This window comes from Jaculus jaculus, chromosome 2 (genome assembly GCF_020740685.1).
Source record: "Jaculus jaculus isolate mJacJac1 chromosome 2, mJacJac1.mat.Y.cur, whole genome shotgun sequence".
NCBI classification, from domain to species: Eukaryota; Metazoa; Chordata; class Mammalia; order Rodentia; family Dipodidae; genus Jaculus; species Jaculus jaculus.
In genome coordinates, this window is record NC_059103.1 from 130,036,098 (window position 1) to 130,056,129 (window position 20,032).

The following is a 20,032-nucleotide window of genomic DNA, read 5'->3' on the forward strand; positions in this document are numbered from 1 at the left end:
GTTTTTATCGAGTTCCTTCTTAATGATATGTTTGCTTTTCATTTCAATACCAAGAGAGCCCATTATCAAGAAAGCAGCACATTACAATCCAAATGCATTGAAATCTCCAGCACTATTCTTTGTTCTGAGTTCACAATAACCAGCATTGCACTTACATATTCATGTACTGTGGAGATGAAAAGCATTAGTTAGACATGAATACAGGGTGGGGAGGGGAACACAACGCCATCAACCCAAGCCTCCTGCTCTGTGGTAGGGTTTCCCCCCTTTCTGATTTTCAAGCTCACCTGGAAAAAAAAGGAAAATAAATTCAACCCACTTCACACAGACATCCATTTTGAAAACCGTGAATGAATATGTATCATAAACACAGTAGTCCTAATTTATAGAGACTATCCTGATTCTCCAAGGAATATAAACCCAGAATGCTAAACTGAAAACAAATAGCTACTAAAGAATAAAAGCAAGTATTCCACAATTATTTCAGCATTCACATTAGTCCTGATGCTTGGTGGGTTTTGAATATAGCTATTTCTTATTATCCTTCTAGTTTGGATGAAAATAATGCAGTAAATTCACATCTATCCCTCCATAATGATTCCCATACCTGGTGACATGACAACTTAAGAATTGTTGACCCTTTGGGCCAATGCCAGGAAGAGATGTTGCTGCAAATACCAAAGACCATATGAAAAAAGTATTTGCACTGCAATTTTATATATTTAACTTTCAGAAATATGCCTTTAATTAGACCAAATAGCAAGAGGAAAAATATGTCTGTGTGTGGTCAGGGCAAAAGATAATTATTAAATATGGCTGAGGCTCTTGACTATCTTTTTTACCAACATATTTCTGGTGCTTCAAACAGCTTGTTGTTCATGTTGGGATCAGTGTGATTATGGGTTTTGTCTATGAAAGAAACCACAACATGGAAGTAGGAGTTTTTAAAAGATTTCCTAGATATGACTTGCCCTCCACTCCATTCCTACTCTACTGTTTCCTTTTAAGCAGGAAGTAATCTCTCCAGTGTTGAGTGCTTTCTAAACTATACCATGAGGGTTTGCAGAATGCCCCTTGTGAGGCAAGGAATCCATTCCTTCTTAATTTCTCTACTTGCCCAAACTAAAGCAAAATTAAATTCACTCCTTTAAGCCATACTCATGCAGCACTTAACGAACCACATGGGGATGTAGTCTCAGTGGATCTCAGAATTATACTTAACATGGAATGTGGATCCCAATGGACCTCAGAGATGGGCTCCTTTCCTCCCAAGTCATGTGGACAAACTCTTCCTTGCAAAAGGAGAACAGAAGATGCTGTCAGGAAATGGAAGCCCCAGAATACAGATCAAATAAACCAGACCCTGTTGTTTATCATCAGGTTCTCTGTGCTACAGATACCATGATCCCACTCCTAGAAATAAAAATAAATTCTCAGGAAGCTTTCATATCCATGAGTTCCACATGTAGATTCTATCAACACTGAATTGAAAATGGTGCCCACTAAGAAAAGGAGGAAAAAGATAACTAATATACAAGAGCTGGAGAAAAGAGGGGGGGGGGCAGGAAGCTGTATAAGATTAAGGTTAGTCCTCATCATACCCTCTCCAGTGTCTTGCGGTTCAGGTGTTCCCTCTAAGGGCTTGGTGAAGCTTCACCCATTTGGTCTGCCTTTTTCTGAAAAGATAATATAGTCACACTTTTTCTGTCTGTATTACTGAATGAATCTTTTTTAAAATTAATTTTCTCGTTTTTTGAAAAATATTTATTTATTTATTTATTTGGGAGGCAGATTGTGAGAGACGATGGGTGTGCCAGGGCCTCTAGCCACTGTAAACAAACTCCATATGTATGCACTACCTTGTGCATCTGCATAACATGGGTACTGAGGAATTGAACCTGGATCCTTAGGCTTCACAGGCCTTAATTGGTGAGCTGTTGCCTTTTAGATGACATACCATCCTTGATCTTTATAACAAACCTGCAAAGTTAGTGTCATAATTTTCAATAAATAGCTGGAATTCAGAGAGATTGAGAAGTAGTCCCAGCTTCCCTTCATTGGTAGCAGCTGGTTTGAGGTGGCAAGCTTACCCTCAGTCCCAGGCACAGTCCCACCTTCTTGTGAATCTGCTGGGTAGAGAAAAGACTGCCTTAGCAGGTATGTTCAAGCTCCTCAAAGACAACATATGCAGTTAACTATCACAACAGAGTGACCAATGTTTGTAAATAAAGATTTGTTGGATGGAATAGACTGACATATACTAGGAGTACAAATTTGATCTTTCTTGGAGATTTTGACTCCAAAATGGACCCAAAATTATAATCATTCTCTACATCACTCTAGCTGACTCATAATGTTATCACTGAATCCCTAAGCCTTTAAGGTTTCCCTACATGTAAAAGCATTATCATGTGTTACTACCTATTTGACATTACTAATGTAAGAATTAATTCTTCCCTACTCCAGACACAACACTCAAATATAGCATAGTCTGAGTTAACTATGCTTATTTAACTCATATTAATTTTTCTAATTATTATTCAAGTTTCCTAAATTGCTATACATCAATACATAGAAAGATAATATATAATGATATATAATAGATGATAGATAGATAGATAGATAGATGGATGGATGGATGGATGGATGGATGGATGGATGGATGGATGGATGGATGGATGGATGGATAGATAGATAGATAGATAGATAGATAGATAGATAGATAGATAGATAGATAGATGTTGCTGTCCGGTTCGCATTGCTGGTAGAAATCACCCAACCAAGAGCAGCTTCTGGGAAAAAGAGATTTATTTTGGCTTACAGTCTCGAGGGGAAGCTTCATGATGGCAGGGGAAAATGATGGCATGAGCAGAAGTTGGACATCACCCCCTGGCCAACATAAGGTGGACCACAGCAACAGGAGGGTGTGCCAAATACTGGCATGGGGAAACTGGCATTAATACCCATAAGCCAGCCCCCAACAATACACTCCCTCCAGGAGGTATTAATTCACAAATCTCCATCAGCTGGGAACCTAGCATTCAGAACACCTAAGTTTATGGAGCACACCTGAATCAAACCACCACAATAGATGATAGATAGATAGATGATAGACGGACAGACAGACAGACAGGATAGGAATTTTGGTAACAGTGAAGGTCATGCAAGCATTCATAACTTAATTCAGTGAGAAGTAATACACAAAACATTTATGATTAATTTTAAAATTTCTACAATTACTTTGTAGTTAACTGCAAATGAAATCAAATCCTCATTGTGGAAATGTATCAGTTTAATACTAAATGATGACTGTATGTTAACCAATTCTTTTTTTTTTTTTTCTTTGATTCTCTTTTAGGTTTTCACTTGTTGGGTTCCACTCCCAAAATCAAAGTCTACATTCTATGTTTGCTTTTAGTCATGATCTAGCATACTCCACCAAAAAAATTCCTATCAAATTATAAAATCTTTGGAACATAATTATAATTATTTATTTACTTCATAATTATTTTGCACTATGAATGATTTTCAATATGAAAAATACTCCAGATTTAAATTTCTGCTAGTGGAATGACAAGCCAGGGTATAAGACTGAGAAGATAGTGTAATGGTTAAGTGCTTTACCACAAAAGTATGAGAACCTGAGATTATAACATTAGTGCCACATAAGATGAGGGATGTGGTAGTATCCACCTATAATCTTAGTTCTGAGGAGATTGGGAAAGGAGGATTTATAAGATGTGCTGGTTAGCTAGTAAGTTGCAGGTTCAATGACAGACCCTATCTCAAAAACAATAAGGTGGAAGAGCAATTGACATTGACCTCTTGCCTACATACGCACACACACACACACACACACACACACACACACACACACACACACACACTCCATACACATGTATGGAAAAAGACCAAAAAAAGCCATTTTATTTGCAAAAATAAATTCCAAAAATATAATAACATCATCAGAAAGATGCTTTACAAAAATGTGCCAGTCCAACATTATTTAAAGGAAAATTCCACAAATTGTCAAGGTCCGGACTACTCCAATGTATCTTAAATGAGCCAAAGTAGGGTTGGCGATGGCTTAGCAGGGAAAGCATTTGCCTGTGATGCCTAAAGACTCATGTTGTACTCTCCAGGTCCCACATAAACCAGACACACAGTGATGCAATAATGCAAAGTTGCACATGTGAACAAGGAGGTGCACATGTCTGGTATTTAACTGCAGTGGCTGGAGGCCCTGGTGCAACAATTCTTTCTCTCTCATAAAAAATTAAATAAAATAAAAATTTAAAATTACCCACAGTATAGAAGAAAAGGAATACTTTCAATGGTCCATGAAACAAATATAAGATATAGTTGAACTTGCTAAATATAGAACACCTACAAACCAATAGAACAATTTCACTTATGAACATTAGAGAAAAATTCCTAAATAATATCTCAAAAATTAAAAATTTAAAAGAACAAGAATTGGGGAAATGAAAGAAAACAATCTAAAGTTTATAGGCATATAGTAATGAACCTTCCACCATGAGAGTATTAATGATAGAACACACATAAATAGGACAGGGAGACTACTCAGTGTGCAAAGTACTTGTCTCACAAACCTGAAAACCCAGGTTCAGATCTCCAGAACTCACCAGAAGACAATACAGTAATGTTTGTCTGTAATTCCAGCATGCCTACAGTAAGATGGGAGGCAGAGATAGAAGAATCCTTGATATTGTGCAGGACACCTAACCTGGAAACACAGTGGAGAACAACAAAATGACTCTGTCTCAAACAAAGTGGAAAGTAAGGACCAACACTTTGCATTATCCTTTGACCTCCACACATGAACATGGCATTAAGTGCCTGTACTCACACAAATGCATGCACACACACCACCCACACACACAAAGATTAAAATTCATGCACATTAAACAAAAGGAAAATTTTAAATGTCAACATATAAAGTCAGTATATAAAAGTAAACAGCTTTCATAAAAATGTTCATAATAAGTTAGAAAAAAAATGTCAAAAATAAATAAGCTCTAAACTTTTAAAAACAAAAATCTTCATGAAAAAGAGAGGAGAGAGACTAGAAAAAATATAATAATATGATATCTTCTTGGATAGGATCATTTATATTCATAAATGTGCCAATTTTTCTCAAATTTGGTTCCAGTTTAATGCATGTACAAAAATATACCAAAATTTTCATGATTTTTTAGAGCTATATGAGTCATCTCTAAAGTATATATGCAAAAAACATTTTCATAGTCAGGAAAATTCTCTCAAAAGAGAATGAAAGACCACAACTACTAGATATGAAGATAAATAGACTAGAAATTAGAGTAATTTGATATAGACACGTAAATAATAGTTCAGTAGACAAATGACTTGGAAATGAAGATAAGGTGACACTGTAAGCATGACACAAGAAAGTATTCTGCACGAATGGGAGACATCAAAATGGTCACAACAACTTACAAGGGCTTCCACGCAAATGACCTGTTAATGATTTGAGCACTAAAATTATCAGTGGGGGGCTGGAGAGATGGCTTAGCGGTTAAGCGCTTGCCTGTGAAGCCTAAGGACCCCGGTTCGAGGCTCGGTTCCCCAGGTCCCACGTTAGCCAGATACACAAGGGGGCACACGCATCTGGAGTTCGTTTGCAGAGGCTGGAAGCCCTGGCGCGCCCATTCTCTCTCTCCCTCTCTCTGTCTTTCTCTCTGTGTCTGTCGCTCTCAAATAAATAAATAAATAAATGAACAAAAAATATTAAAAAAAATTATCAGTGGGTAAGCCCACAGAAATAATCAAAGGACAAAGTAAAATTGGGGAAAGGTTTACTTTAAGAAGTAAAGAAGAACTTAACAAGAATACCAAATAATATGTTGAGAATTTATAAAAGAATCAAGTTGCCATTCTCCAATTCAAACATACTCATTTGTTCAAGCAAAATTCATTAGTGGGTATTAAAATCAAAATGCGAAATGTACTAAGGAACTTCAGTGTCACACGTACTCAGTGTGTGGGCTTACATTATATTTAATCATTACAGAGGAAAGACATACTCTTACATTGAAAAATGCTAGACACAATCATCAAGAAATCAAATTTAGAGCCTGGTGTGGTAGCACACACCTTTAACCCCAGCACTTGGGAAGCAGAGGCAGAAGGATTACTGTGCATCCAAGGCTAGACTGAGACTAATTTCACATCATTCTGGGCTAGATCAAGACCCTATCTCAAAAGAGAAATAAATAAATAAGTAAATTTAGTATTCCCAACATTTAGATGCACATGTCCTGATTTACCTGACTCATTTTCACCTATTGCCTTAAAATAGCGGCAAGACAAATTTCTGGCTTCACAAGAGTCCCAGGACCCTCTTTTAATAACGGGCTTTTGGATATGTTGCAATTAGATTACACAAAGTCATCTATATAGTATTATTCAAAAAATTATCCCTATAAGGTAAAGACAGGTAAGCCAACATTAAGAGACATTCTGTAAAACAACTACCTTTGAGTTCTTTAAAATACCTCAGTAACACTAAAGAAAATTTCAGTGTGCTACCTAGATTACTGATACACTGGTGAATACCCTTGCTTGAAGGAAAATACTTGGATATTTAGAAAGCATATAGTTTTTACATCTACTCTTGTCATTTTTGCTTAAACAGGAGCATTTGTACCATGTATTTTATAATTATCAATATGTTTGGGATTAAATCTCTCACCACTTCATTTGCTACATGCTCTTATCCCTGTTTTCCTACTAGCTTCTGGATTGACTAGAAATATTTTTTTCACATTGCATTTTATTTATTTTTTATTAGTTTTTGTGTATGCAGTCAAACTGGTACCATTGTTAGCCTCCTCCCTGTCCTCCCCCCTCTGCAGTGACCCTCCTGGTTGGGGAATATGGGTTGTGCATTGTGGGGTTAGCCATCAGTTATGAGTAGGAGGAACTGTCTTTGTGTATCATGACCCAACGTGTGGCTCTGACATTCTTTCCACCCCATCTTCTGCAAATTTCCTTGAGCCACATTGGGTTCATTTTAGGTCTGTTTCAGTGATGAGGTCTTGGGAGCCTCTGTGCCTCTGGATACCTGGTTTGATAGGAGTTAGTGGTCTCTGTGTCTACTCCTTCACCCTTGTCTGGTACAAGGTTCACAAAGAAAGCAGCACTCTTACTCATTTCCCCAATTATTCTTACTTTTAGCTGGGGCCCTTTTGAAGTGTGATGGACTAGTTCTCTCCTTAGAATCTGCACCCATCTGAAAAACGGAAGCAAATTCTTCAACAGAGAGTGAAGTTAGTGCCAGATAAATGGGGTAACCTTTGATTTTTAGAGAGAATTTAATAGGTGTAGGCCCTGTTGTAGTCCGCAATTGGTGGGAGTTTGGTAATGGAGAGCCAGCTCATTTTGGATATGGTTCTGACTTGTTTCCCAGATCCAGCTATGGGTTCTGTTCCACTGAGCTGATCAGTTAGCCAAATCAAGAGCAGTTGGTTTTCTACCATAGCTATGTGCCACTATTGCACTTGTGTGAGAGTCATGCCAGGTTATTTGCTACTGAGTAGTTTAAACCACTAGTTGCTTGGACAGATATTGGTCATTTTCCCCAGTCACTCATGTAACACTTTCTGGCACTAGATGAGCTAACTGTCTGGGGGCTGACTCTCTTCCAGCTTCCAGTCATGTCACTCCATGTTCTGTACCAACAGCATATGGTGTCTTCAGCAGTAGGATCTTACCACTAACCTTTGGTGGGCCATCAAATACTCTGACAGAAATCTGTCTTCTTTTGGGAAACCTTGTAGGTCTTTCTGATCAAGAGCTCATTGTGTATGATAGCCACATGATGGTACTGGGAGTTACAGGCCAGCGCCCAAGAAGAGAAGGAAGAAAAAGATAAGTAATATAAAAGAGGTAGAGAGAAGAGGGAGAGAGAGTGAGAAACAGAAACAGGAGATTAAGGTCAGCCTTCATTGTACCCACTCCAGGTCCTTGTGATTCAAGTCTTCCCTCTAAGGGCCTTGTGAATGCTCAACCATTTAGTCTGACTTTTAGGATGTAGAATTTTATGGTACCATGGCCATTTGGGTCCAGTTTTGTGTCCTCCACTTCAACCCTTACCCTCCTCTCCATCCCCACCCACCCTATTGTCTAGTCCTCGAGATGCTTGTTGGCATCTCAGGTAGATTCAGTTTAGTAGCCATAGATGAGTGAGACTACATAACAATTATCTTTCTGTGATTGGCTAAGTTCACTGAGAATGATCTGTTCCAGGTTCAACCATTTTGCTTCAAATTTCACTGTCATTGTTTTCCTACTGCTGTATAGGATTCCATGGTGACATATACTACATCTTAGTTATCCATTTTTCTAATGATGGACAGCTGGGTTGATTCCAGCTCTTAGCTATTATGAATTGAGCAGCTATAAACATGGCTGAGCAAAGCTTTTTTAACACTTACATGTTTTGTTTACTTATATCATTGTTTGCTATATGGTTTATAGTATGCATATCTAACTTACTACAAGATGCTTTCAGATGCTGGAATATTATTTCAAACATAAAACATGTCTCTGTCCTTACCCTGCCTTTTCCTTGTCCTGTTGTTATTAATCTTACAATATAAGGGGTTAAAGGCGTTTGTTTGCAAAGCCTGATGGCCTGGATACAAGTCTCCAGTACCAATATAAAGCCCAATGCACGAAATGGCGCTCACATCTAGTATTCATTCTTGTTCACCCATCCCCCCCAAAAAAAATAAATAAACAAATTTTGCTGGTGTGGTGGTACACTCAGAAGGCAGAGGTAGGAGGATTGCTGTGAATTCTAGGCCAGCCTGAGACTACATAGTGAATTCCAGGTCAGCCTGGACTAGAGTAAGATGCTACCTCAAAAAAAGAAAATGCTAAAAACATTTTAATGAAATAAAAATATCAGAGAAATAAGTGTTTATGCTTTCACTTTCATTTCTAACATTCTTTATAAATGAATTTCCACGTGGCATCATTTTCTTTTAGCCTGGAGAACTTTCTTTAATGCTTCATATGGTGCAAGATTATTGGCAATGAATTCTCTCAGCTGTAGTTTATTGAAATAAAAATGATTTTTAAGGGACATTTTAAGAATATAGAATTCTGGTTTGATAGTACCCTCCCCTGGAAATAGGTACCACTGTCATGTACCTTACAAATTTTTCACAAGAATTCTGGAATTACTGTTATCTTTGTTGCTATACACAGTCATTCTTGATGTAGTTCAATTTTCTCCCCAAGGAAAATTGGCAATGTCTACAGAATTTTTGATTTCCACTGAGGGGTTGTTGTTACTGCCATCTAGTGGGTAAAAGCTGAGGATGTTGAAATGTCTGACAATAACAGCTCCCACAACAAAGTACCTTGCCCGTATTCTTTTTTAATGGTGCTGAACCTGAGAATCCCGACTCTGTGGAAAGTGTGTTCACTATAATCTGAATCATTTCAATATTTTTGTCTTTGTCACAGATTTTCAACTATTTGATTATAATGATTCAGTGCAGACTGTGTGTGTGAGCATGTGTGGGTGCACATATGCGTGTTTTGCTTGGGAATGGTTCAGCTTCTTTTTTCCAATTTGGAAATAAAAATTGGCCTTTAAGTCTCCAAGTATTTCTTCTACCCACTATATTTTTTTCTCCCTTGCTGAGACTCTTAACTACCCATATAGTGGGCCACTTAATAGTATCCCACTTTTCTCTTAGAACACCATGCAGATTTTGTTATTCATTTCTCTGTTTCATCTATTTCTCTGCCTCTTTCTCATTCTCTCTCCTTTCCCTTCACTTTTACCCTTCTCCATGTTTCCTCCTTCTCTCTTAGATTATGTTCCTATGGTTTTAAGCTCACATAACCCATCTATAGCTATCTAGTAACTCACTTGATTGTATTTCATATCTACTATGTATTTTTTCATTACATTCATCATTTGATTTAAATACTTATACATTGTTATAAATACTAATTTAAAACTCTTTTTTGTAATGGATAGAGAAAGGTTGAACACTGGCCACTGTGATAGTTAGGTAAGGTAAAAAGCACTTGTTTCATGACGTCATTTAATTCAGATGTCTCTCCGTTTAGTTTTTTCCAGGATAACCTGTCATTGATGAGAGTGGGGTACTGAAGTCTCTCACTACAATTGCGCTTGATGTTATCTGTGACCTTAAGTCTAATAGACTGGAATGACCCAAAAGGTAGCATAGTGCTAAGAAGGGACAAAGTAGTGTCCAGCACTGAAACATCTCACACCCACCATTGCGAAAGAGGTGGCGGAAAGAATGTAAGAGCCAAAGGAAGGGTACCACTCCTTACATACAACTGTCTGGATAGGATTTGGCTTTGATATCCTAGACCTCACAGTGCCTAGAAATACCCACACAAGACCCTCATGATAGAAGATAAAGATGATGACATCAAATTGAAAGAGAGACTAATGGAGAAAGGAAGAGGTATGACAGAGAGCAGAGCTATGAAAGAGAAAGTGGAGGAGGGGAGAAGAGGGGAGGAAAATACCATGGTTTGTTGACTGTAAGTATAGAAGTTGTCAATAAAAATATATATATATTTTAAAAAGCACTGTAATTGTATAGTATGATGACTATAGATAATAACATACTGTACATTTAACATCTACAAGAAAGGGTTTCAAAAGTTCTCACCATGAAGAAATGATAAATATTTTAACCTGATTTAAACATGGTACAACACATATGTGTATAAAGCATTGCATGACACCTCATATATGTACTTTATTTTACATATTCATTGAAAATAAATTTAGAAAATAAACCATGGGAAAAGATGAATAGAAGTTAACATACAGACACATTTTGATTTTTGTTTTGTTTTTTCAAGGTAAGGTTTCAATCTAGCCCAGGCTGACCTAGAATTCACTATGGAGTCTCAGGATGGCCTCAAACTCACGGCAATCCTCCTACCTCCAATCTGGAGTGCTGGGATTAAAGGTGTAGGCTACCAAGCCCGGCTGTGTACAGACACATTTTTAAAGATTATTGTTCATGAATTCTTTGATTTTACTTTTTTCTATATGTGAGTGCATGTGCTTGTATGTGTATGTATTATTATCTACAGTTGTCTCCTTTTCCACAATACAAGGGACTGATCACAGGACCTGGCTCATGATAAGCAATCACGTTAGCACTAAGCTACATCCTGAGCCTTTCCTCTCCCTTTTTATTAATGTAGATTACCTATACAAATAACAGGTTTCAATATGGTATTTTCTCTTTTATCACTTTTTAGATGAGAGAGAGAGAATTGGCATACCAGGGCCTCCAGCCATTGCAACTGAACTCCAGATGTGTGTGCCACCTGTGCACTTAGAGTTGAACATACATCCTTAGGCTTCACAGGCAAGGGCCTTAACCACTGAACAATCTCTCTAGCCCTCAGTATGATATTTTTATATGTTTATACAATGTACTTGATTATAAACACTCCTCATTATCATTTCTGGCCACTCTATCTCTTGCCCTACTGGTTCAGAAATTGTTCAGAAAACCACCATACACTTGAGCTCTTCTCTCTGAGTACCTCCTGACTTTCTGCAAGTCTGTTTAATTTTCATCTATGAGTCCCTCTGCACTCTGACCTTCATGCCCACAGCTCAACAAGTCTGTGTGGCTCAACTGAGTCTGCTTTCCTGTGCCTCAGCCCAGAAACTGCTTCCTAACAGAAATCAGGGATAGTGACAGGGCTCACCTATCTCTTTCCCATCATAGTCCTTTTCATATGACCTATCATCTAATGTCTGAAAGCATTTCTATTTTACATTTGGCCCACTATTTAAAGTTTCTCTGGTAAAGGGATAATTCCAGCTAATCTTAGTACCTACTGGAAAAAGATGAAAATCTATGCTAATATGTTTAGGAATGAAATACTATGATAGCTTTAAAGTGGTTTAACATAAATAGATGTAGATGTAGAGATTAGAGATAAAGAGAAATCAAATATGACAAAATGTTCACAATTAGTAAATTCAGACTATGAGTGTTCCTTGCCTCATGCATTCAACTCTTTTAAGCCTTAATTTGTTTTTCCAAATTAAAATACCAGAAAGAAATGGGCAGCTCCTATCATAATCCTCTAAAAATTTCATGAAAAACAATTCAGAAGAATTTTATAAAATTAGTAATCTCATCCAGGGAAAACACCTGAGAACTCAATTGTGGTTTCCTTCATGAAATAACAGCACCAGAGACATTTCGTAGTAAAGCTGTTGTGTGTCCCATAATAAGGCTCCAGTTTCATAGCAACACTAAAACTATGAAGGCTCCTTATTCCCATTTTGTGACTGTGGGGGCTGAGGGAAGAGAATAAACAAGGTGGAGCGGGGAGTGAAAGCTGACAGGAGAGTGTAAACCAGGCATCTTTTCTCTTCATCATTTTCAACCATATCACCACTTCTAGAAAATAAAAGCAGCAATAACAAAAGAAAATTGCTGAGAAGAAATGCATTGAATTTTATAAAATTAAAACATTCGTCAGGCTGGAGAGATTGCTTAATGGTTAAGGTGCTTGCCTGTGAAGCCTAAAGACTCATGTTCTACTCTCCGGATCCCACATAAGCCTGATGCACAAGGTGATGCTAGCGTGCAAGGTCACACAGAATGCACAGAAGGGAGGGCACACACCTGGAGTTCAATTACAGTGGCTGGAGGCCCTGGCATGACAATGCTCTCTCTCTCTTTCTCTCTCTTTCTCACTTTCTCTCTCACTCTCTCACATACAAAAAGGTCAGTCCATTAGGCTTGCCTCAAAAACAAACAAACAAAAAAGAATATTCTTGAGTCAACTATTAAAAGTTTTTAAGGAAGTAGAAACCATGAGAAATACACTTTTCAATGAATGCATTGCTCCCGCTTGCCAGAAAGCCCACACACCAGCAGCAAGGAGAAGAGTAGGCCCCAAATGAATACCTCATTTTTCAACAACAGTGTTTATGTAAGGATACTCACTAAACACCCTGGAACCTCAGCCCTCCAGCAGGCTGCTGCACTACAGACCTACAGATGGGATGACATTAACCCTGCCGAATACCAGACACATTGAATAAATTATTCCACGTTTTATATACATAAATAAAAATCAACAAATGTGTATGGAAAAATAAACCACAACAAAGAAAAATTCCAGAGGATGGGATGATTTTTGGCAAAACTTTACCATAAGAGCCAGAAATTAATTCTTTCTTAACATCTGACATTTTCAATAAAACATAAGTAGACATCAGCTCATAAGAAGGGCAGAGAGCTATAGGGAACCATTGGGTGATGTTATTGGAAAGCAGGATCAAGTGAAAACACCAAGACTAGAAAACTAAACAGCCTAGAATGGGATAAAAAAATTATTTAGAGGACGTAAAATTATCAAGCTGCTACTTACATTGGAAGCAGCTTAAAGGAAAACAATAGAAAGTCAAATTAGTCATACAAAAGATAAACCTTAGAAGTGTTTGCAAAAGAAAGATAAAAGAGAGATTATATAGAAAGCACTAAATATTAAATATAGTTGAATATTGAATAAAGTATTTAAAGAAAATAGTAAGTACTGAGGAAAATAACTGAGTCCTAGAAAATTTACAAAGAAATTGTTAATGATTGAAAAGGAGGAATGTTAACTCTATTCCAAAAAGTAATAATGGCATGAAACACTCAACTCAATGTAACAGTGGAAATACATGAATTTCAAGAATCTTAAAGCATTATTTTAGGGAAGAAGAATTTCTCCTAAAAGTATAAGGTAATTTTTTAAACATTAAATCTATAAAAATTTGATTATACTCTGATCCAGGGTATAGACCTTGATGGTATGCAGATATAAATTCAAGTTGTGGCTCTGCCATGTTTTTCTCAGTGACTTGGGCATGTCATTTAATATCTCTATGTTTTGACTTTCTCCTCTGCATTTACTTAAAAACAGGGATGTAGCGCTGCTCTCACAGGACTAGTGGGAGTATTGGCTGAAGTACTTAGGTCCAGGACAATGTCCATCTACAGTAAGCAGTCCATGAAAAGTAACCATTCTATAACTGATTCCTGAGAAGCTGTGGGAGATCATGTTTCTTGCATATTGTTGAGTAAGATGAACCACTCAGTCTTTGAATCCTCAACACTAGATGTTCCTTAAAAAAAATCTTTGTCTTGGGGCTGGAGAGGAGGCTTACTGGTTCAGGCACTTGCCTGTGAAGCCTAAGGACCCAGGTTTGAGTCCCCAGTACCTATGTGCAGCCAGATACACAAAGTGGCACATGTGTCTGGAGTTCATTTGCAGTAGCTGGTGGCCTTGGATCGCCCATTCTCAACCTCTCTCTATATACATAATAAATAAAATATTTTTTTTAAAAAAATCTTTGTCTTGGGCAAGGTAGATTGCTCAGTGGTTAAAGGCACTTGAATGCAAAGCCTTCTGCCTAGGGCTTAATTCCCCTGTACCAACATAAAGTCAGATGCACAAAGTGGTACATTCAATCTGCAGTTTGATTTCACTGACAAGAGGCCCTGGTGTACCCATACTCAATCTCTCTATACATATGTTGCTGTCTTTCTGTTTGCAAATAAATAAATAAATATATGTAAAAAAATAAACCCTCATCTTGAAAATAGTAGAATATGAGCAAAGACATATACAAGACTATTCATGATTTTTTTAAGATTGCACTAAATGCATAAAGCAAGAAGCTTCTTTAAGTATAAAAACTGTCATATTTTTAAAACTTCTTTACCCTAGTTTTTAATTTTTTTATATTTTACTTATTTATTTCCAAGGAAAGAGAGAGTGAATGAGTGCACCAGGGCTTCTAGTCACTGACAACAAACTCCTGATGCATTTGCTACTTTGTGTATCTGGCTTTACATGGGTACTGGGGACTTGAAATTTGGTCATTAGGCTTTGCAGGCAAGTGACTTACTCACTGAACCATCTCTCTAGCCCCTCTATTTTTTTTTTTTTACTATATTAATATGTTTTGCCAAAGCTTTCTTAGTTTCCTCATCTCCTACATCCTCACAAGTAGCAGCATTTGAAAGTTACCGTGGATTGTGTCCATGGTGTATGTGCTTTCTTAACACAAATATTTCAGCAGTATGGGCTTGGAACGTAATCTTTGAACTTAGGCTTGTTCTAGGTGTCAGGGATACATTGGGGACAGGTCCCCAAACCCCTGTTATGGTGTTGGTGGTGTTTGCTTTCCCTTAGGAGAAACATATAACAGAATTCTTAAATAAATATACTCATACTGCCTTAAAAAGTACTGGACAAAATGAAGCAGGAGGAAGGGAATTTATAGTTACAAATGGAAGCTGATCAAAGAGATGTAGACTCACTATGCATGCATACACCACACGCACCAAGCAGGACCTTTTGAAAGTCCTGCATACTGACTATACTGCTTTTTGACATTATGACAGCTCTTCCTCTAAATCAAAATAATTGATTTTTTCATTCTGTCAGAACAATGTACTACCTAAATATAAAATGCTACCAGAGAATCAGTGTAGTTTGAGTACTACTTTATAGCTTGAATTCTTCCATTTGAAATGATTCTGTGCTATAGTCCTTTCTGTAAATGTCGTGCCAACTTACTATCTACCAAAAAGTGTTGCTACTTGTATTTCAATTCTAGTTTTGATACAAGTAATTTAAACTATTTTTAAGATCAACTTTGATTTGTCTGGCAATTTGTTTCCTTTTCTCCTATTTCCCAACTTCCATGAAATAATAAAAGAAACCTCCCTATTTTTATAGAAACATTTACATACAATCTTGAACAAGAAGGCCACAACATCTTTTTCCATTAGTGCAAGAAACAAAGGGCTTTCAACTTAGAAATGTCAAGCACCATTACTTTCTGGATTGGATGAAAATGCTATATCTGCTGATGTCAAAGATGGCAATTTGTCTATCTACATATGAACATTGGTGACTGTGGGATGCCTCAGCAGCCTTCTGGCAGACCAGTGATTGCAATTGTCTTTGTCAATGGCCAGCTAAAAACCAGTGCAGATAAAAACACAAGAGGGAAATTTTGAAACAAATGTAATCTAAGCTGACTTTTAAACTTTATCAGTGAACTTTCTTTTATCATGCAGTGTCTGTAAAAACTGAAATGATCTTACTTTTGGCAATGCCAAATTGCATCGTTGATTTCATTAGAGGTGTGTGTGTGTGTGTGTGTGTGTGTGTGTGTGTGTGTGTGAATATGCATTTTATGTTTCTACAGGACAACAAGCATATGTGGCACAATAAAAGTGCTATGATACAGGTCAAATCTTTGTTGATTGTCAAAGCAAGAAATTCTCTTTCTAAAGGTAAAGTTATATAGAATGAGAATTAATAATACAAAACTTTCAAAGGACATATTTGAGTCTGTCCTCCATGCAGAGATGTAATTTCAGCTTCTACCTAAGATATCTGCTTTATGTGAAGCTTAGAATGTGCATGTGGTTGAAAAACAAACATGCAGGTATTTAAGGCATCATTCATAAGCAAAAATGAACTACACCTTCATTCCAGTAATTCTCATCTCTGTGTTGCCCTAGACACTTCCACACAAAGCACACAGTTTCCTACTACTTCCGGCTTACAAGGTTGACTATCATTCTTTGGTTACCTTTAGCTGTGAGATTGAGAATTGTATCAGATACTTTCTCATTGCTGAGACAAAATACTTGACCAGAAGCAACTTAAGGTAGGAGGTTAGTTCAGCTTATAGTTTCAAGAGGAATATTTATCACAGAGAGGGAAGAGAAGCATGGGAGGAAAGGGAAACCTGTGTCCCACTACAGCACATGAAGCAGAGCAAAAGAACATAATAGGGAGCTGGTATATAACACCTCAAGGCCCACCCCAATGACAACCTTCCTCCATCAAGGCTATTCTCCTAAATGTTCTACAATCTTCTAGGACAGTTCCAAGTTAACAGGGTCAAATGTTGAAACACATGGGCCTGTAGGGGATAATTTACATTCAAACTACAACAGACACAACAGCTTCCCTAACTATTCCTTACTGGTCACATTGTGAGGAAGGGAACATCCTGTAGCAGGATAACGGCAACCAAAAGAGTGGCAGAGATATTCCTGACCAAACAAAAGAAAGAAAGAAAAGAAAAGAAAAGTAAAGATGGTGTTTATACCAGAGGCTCGGAGACATGCCAGCAATGTAATAATATATCAAAAAAGAGAAATACATCCCTCCCAATTTCAACTTACCAAATAAATTTATACAACTCATACAATATGCTGACTTAGATTTCACTTCAATTAGTCAGGCTCTAAAATAAGCTAAAAATAGAGAAATAGCTAAAATTCACTGAACACAAATTAGTCTCACCTAAGCAACCCTTAAAGAACCTGCTTTCACACAGTCCAATTTGAACTGAGTCAGATCATAATTATCTGTTCTAGAAAAATATAAACCTCATATATTCCCTGCTCTGTAATCTTGCTCGCTTCAATTTTCTTCTTTAACAATCTATTTCAACAATTTTCTTCTGACAGTTACCTTGAAAAATGTAAAAATCAGAAATGCATTACAAACTTTATGTGATATTTCATAGGCATCACTAATAAATGTGTTTACCTTAAAAAAGTAAACTGCCTATGATTTCAGAGATATTTATTCCTATTCATTGCAAACATATTTGATGAATGTAATTGTAACCAGGACCATGACTCATATCATGAAAAGATTGTTTTTTCTTAGAAATTCATCCTCTTCAAAGGAATTATAGATTATTGACTTTAAATGTACACTTTGCAGAAAAATTTTCAACACAATTGTGATGAAGAAAACAATACATCTTAGTGTTTTGCAAATGAAGAAAATGTTGACAGCAAAAGAAGTGTGCCTAAAAAGGAAAGAGTGGAATGGGATGGTGGTTAATTTTACAAGTCAACTGAGTGAGTCATGGGTGGTCCAAATAACTGATAAAACAATATTTAAAATTTGTCTATGAGAGTTTCTTCAGGGAGAATGGCATCTGAATTGGTGGTGGAGAAGAGCAAGTGGCTCCTTCCAGGCAGAGCACACACCAGACCTCTGCTGATAGCCCAAGCAAAACTCCTGAGGAATACTGGGTTTTCACTCCTTTCCTTTGCTCTCCTTGCTTTCTCACTTCATCTCCTGCCCTTGGAACAAGATTTCTACTACCAGAGACATCTGGGTCTTCAAGACTTCAGACATGGACTAGAATTTCCACCACTGGCTCTTCTGCATTTCCAGATGAAGGAAAGTCAGGGAACTTTTCTGCCTATATAATTCTATGCACAAATCCTTTATAATAAATCTCATTCTTGAGCCATGCGTGGTGGCACACGCCTTTAATCCCAGCACTCGGGAGGCAGAGGTAACAGGATCACCATGAGTTCAAGGCCACCCAGAGACTACATAGTGAATTCCAGATCAGCCTGGACTAGAGTGAGACCTTACCTAAAAAAAAAAAAATAAAATAAAATAAAAAATAAAAAATATCTCATTCTTTCTCTCATTGATTCAATTATGCACGTACTGTAAAACTCACTAACACATATTAACAGACACATTTTTTTTATTTATTTGAGAGTGACAGACATAGAGAGAAAGACAGATGGAGGGAGAGAGAGAGAATGGGCGCACCAGGGCTTCCAGCCACTGCAAACGAACTCCAGACGCGTGCGCCCCCTTGTGCATCTGGCTAATGTGGGACCTGGGGAACCGAGCCTCGAACAGGGGTCCTTAGGCTTCACAGGCAAGCGCTTAACTGCTAAGCCATCTCTCCAGCCCCAGACACATTTTTTAATAGATGTCTCAGGTAGGGTTATGCGAATTCTTTAACCAGTAAGACTCAGAAGGAACATGCATTGTTTCAAACCCTTCTGAAAGGAGATGAGGTAAGCAGGGCAGGTACGTTTTATTTCACATATGGACGTTTGTTTGCTCAGTGCATCATGGAAGCTTTAGATCATTGTTTTGGAAGACAGCTATTCTCACCTCTGTACCACAATGCTAGCAAGTGCTCATTTGTACACCTCTCTAAACTTAATTTTCTGATTTTCTCAGAGATCAGTGGGGTAGTTAGGAACATCTGTGAACACAGAGGGAGTAGAAGCTTTGCTTTCAACATTATAAGCCAACTTCTCTCCCTGTGAAATTCTATCTCAAGGTCAAGGTCATGTAAAAAAAAAAAAAAACAGAATGTGTGATTCTTCCACGCTGATCAACTCACTTTGTTGTTCTATTTTTATACCCTCTTGAGCACTGTGATTAACTTGCATACTAAAACTACTAGGCAAATATATTTAACAAGCTCCTGTCACTGTTGCTAGAATGGAAATATGATTGCTATCAAAGTTGATCCTAGGAAATGCACAAATAATAATAAACATTGGGGATTGTAGAGATATCTCTCCTATTCAAGTGCTTGTTTGCAAAACCTAGGGACCCAGGTTCAAGTCCCCAATGCTCACATAAAGATACACAAGTGGTATGTGCATATGGAGATCATTTGCAGCAGACGAAGGCCTTGACATGCCCATTCTCTATGACTGTCTCTCTCCTATCTCCTTCTGCTTGCAAATAGATAAATAAAAATTATGTTTTAAAATACTGAATATTGGTACAAATATCAGTCTACTCTCCTATATCACAGACACTAAGCCAGCTTTGCCACCATCTCCAATCTCTTCAAGAAATGATGACTTCAATGAAGAGCAGCAAGCTTCTGAAGGCTTTTCTAGAAGCCCAGAAGCTATTCATATACACTGTAAAGGCCTTAATAAAAGGTGTCATGGCCCCAACCTCTCATCCTCCTGCTGAACATAGAAATAAGAAGATAAGATGAAACAAAGCCTTCAACCAGCAAGTTTTCATTAAGCACCCACTACTTGCCAGAAATGATCTAGGTGTTTTCAAGACAGCCATTGCAATGTGCTCCAGAAGCTCCTGATTTCCCTCAAGCCACAGGTCAAAGAATTTACAGGGA